This window comes from Microtus oregoni, unplaced genomic scaffold, assembly GCF_018167655.1.
Source record: "Microtus oregoni isolate MIOR12 unplaced genomic scaffold, Mior012 000563F_ref0000241, whole genome shotgun sequence".
NCBI lineage: Eukaryota > Metazoa > Chordata > Mammalia > Rodentia > Cricetidae > Microtus > Microtus oregoni.
In genome coordinates this window covers 3,657-6,647 of record NW_024545064.1, presented here as the reverse complement: position 1 = coordinate 6,647, position 2,991 = coordinate 3,657, and the positions used below count along the sequence as shown (strand labels likewise).

At 43.6% G+C, this 2,991-nt stretch overlaps 1 pseudogene; it reads right to left on the bottom strand.

Moving 5' to 3' along the window:
* Positions 1-777: 777 nt before the first annotated feature.
* LOC121445766 lies at positions 778-2,536 on the bottom strand (annotated as a pseudogene).
* Between the last annotated feature and the right edge of the window lie 455 nt (positions 2,537-2,991).

The following is a 2,991-nucleotide window of genomic DNA, read 5'->3' as shown; positions in this document are numbered from 1 at the left end:
CCAAAGCCCGGGCTACTCAGGGGACTTCTCCACAGTCACACAGCTGTCTGATGGCAGGGCTGGCAACATCATCAATGGAATTTGGCTGCTGTTCTTTAGAGATATTTTTTTTTATTTATTAAAGATTTCTGTCTCTTCCCTGCCACCGCCTCCCATTTCCCTCCCCCTCCCCCATCAAGTCCCCCTCCCTCCTCAGCCCGAAGAGCAATCGGGGTTCTCTGCCCTGTGGGAAGTCCAAGGAACCCCCACCTCCATCCAGGTCTAGTAAGTTGAGCATCCAAACTGCCTAGGCTCCTACAAAGCCAGTACGTGCAGTAGGATCAGAAACCCATTGCCTTTGTTCTTGAGTTCTCAGTAAAAAACAAGGGCTTCTTGAATTTTGCATGCAAATGGATGGAAATAGAAAACACTATCCTGAGTGAGGTAAGCCAGACCCAAAAAGAGGAGCATGGGATGTACTCACTCATATTTGGGTTCTAGCCATAAACAAAGGACATTGAGCCTATAATTAGTGATCCTAGAGAAGCTAAATGAGGAGAACCCAAAGAAAAACATATAGGCATCCTCCTGAATATTAACCTTCATCAGGCGATGAAAGGAGACAGAGTTAGAGATATTTTTTATTACAAAAGAAATTTTAGCAGACTTAGGCTAAATGAAGCTCTGAATATATAATTAGAATAGCAGTTATTGGGTTACTTTTTTAGTGACAGGAATGTATTTGCTAAATTTTAAAATAATAGATAAAATCCTCAGTATTTAGATCAGAGATGGGCTTCAGGGTGGTCCCTTGGAATGTAATAGTGTGTTGTACTTATTCCTCTTTGATAAGGATACAGTTTTCATCCGTTTCTCAAGTCTATGGGTTGGAAAAGACTGAGAACCAAAACTTACAGCTTTCTTATGATTGGCTGGAAGTAAAATCCAGTATCCACAGATTTAATGACGTCAGCTGATTGGTGCCTACTCACTCGGTGGAACTTTGTCTGAGGCTGTGGGTGCTGAGAGAATGATGCAGCATCCTTGGAGAAGGGCTCTTCCGTGTTCTGTTTGGGAAGGCTGGTTATACCATTTAGCCGGGAATTGATAAAGCAATAGCTTACATTATCTGATTTCACTTCAGTCTTTTGCCGGCCAAAAATCACTGTGTCCGACTGGGATAGAAACTGGAACCACTGTAGAAGAAACCTTATCCTAGTCTTTATAGAGATTTGTACCTGGCATCAATGAGAAACATCCCGTCTCAATTCTGCAAAACTCAGCTGTGACTCTAACATAAGGGGCCATGTCTTACACAGTTCTGCAGGTAACAATGTAATATCTAACCGAATATCAGTGTTTATGTCTGAATCATTGTTCTGTGGATTCTTTTCCCCCCAATAACAAAATTTGATCTGCCAGATATTGAAGTTGAATCTGTGGAGCCTGTCCTGTCTGGGTGATGCACAGTAACCAGAGGTTTCCTGATGTGATCAATAGGTATGGTTATAACAGGGTGTAAAATGCTCACTGTCTCTGACCAGGTTTATGGGAAAGGAGTAAAGCAGGTCAGAGAGAAGATGACTCTATCGGACAGAACTGGCCAGGCACAAACCTTGGACCCTTAGGGACTCAGGCTGCTTGATAGCCCAGAAGAGTGATCACCCAGTCAGTTCCCACAATAGCTGCCTGCTGGCGCTGCTCCCACCCTGCCCCCCCCCCAACATGTGATCTACTGGGCAAATGAAACCTCCTTGCTCCACTTCCAAGGCACCGCACCTCAACCAGCATTCCAAATTCTTCAAACAGAAAAGACATTCAAATGGTTGTGTACAGAATGCTGCCCTGCATCTTTCTGTCTCAAAGAGAGCAGATTTCTCCACAGGACACTGTCCCCACTCCATGCTCTTGAACAATTTCTGTGCCAACATGAAGAGGAGGGGTCCCAGACCCATAAGCGCTCTGGGCTATGAGGGATTGCTGCAGCGGTGTCAGGGCGCAGGGTAGGCAAGACACTGCAGACTCCAGGCTGCATGGCCCAGATCCTAGCATCTCCTCCCACAGGCCAACTTACTTCGTCAGGGAAAACAACAGCATTTTTACTCCTGACCAAGTTGCGTCATCTCTTGCTTTCCTCTTCTTTCTTGCTGCCTCCTCCATCATGATTGCCAGTCGATCAAGGTCAGCCTTGGCCTGCTCTGTCTTCCCAGTCGAATGCATCTTCATGTAACATTCTTCTGCTTTTTGCTCCTCGATTTTTTTTCTCCTCTCCTTGAAATATCCTTTGGCCCATCCAGGCCCAGTTACATAACCTTCTTGGTTGTCAGAGCCTTTCCCCATTTTTTTTTTTTTTTTGCCTTTGCTGGTACTCATCATTCTCATCTTCACGTTTGGGGGGTCACCCAAAGCTCCATCTCCACCTACTTATTGTCCACCTTCTTTGTTGGCCTTCTATTTTTAAACCTGCAGCTGGGCATCAATCTCCTCAGGGCTTATATACTGCCTCACCTGGTCTTTATGGTCTTCCTTTCTACATTTAGAGGCCTCCTTTAGGCATCTCAGCGCCAGCATCCACAGTGCCTTGAACTCAAGGATTCTATCTTAATGTCTCGCATAAAAATCTGTTGACTTTCCCTTACAGATAATTGACTTCTTTCTGGATAGACTACAGCAGATAATGACTTGAATGTTTCACCAGAAGGGCTATTCAGTGAGCAAAAGAAAACTGCGCATTTCATTTGTAACTATACCGAGAATAACATTTTAAAAATCAAATCTACAGTGCCAGTAGCTGTCAGCTTGTTTGGGTGGCAAAGTATTCAAAATTGCTACTTTTAAGAAAGCAACAAAAATAACATCAAAATCTAAATACTTACAAAGCTCTTTACTGTTGCTAAGAAAGAAAATAAACTACAATGAAGGAATGGAAGGAGAGCAAATACAGGTTTCATAACCAGAGTTCATGAAATTGTAAAGCATTTTCTCAGAGTGAAAGTAACATTTTTCTTTGTC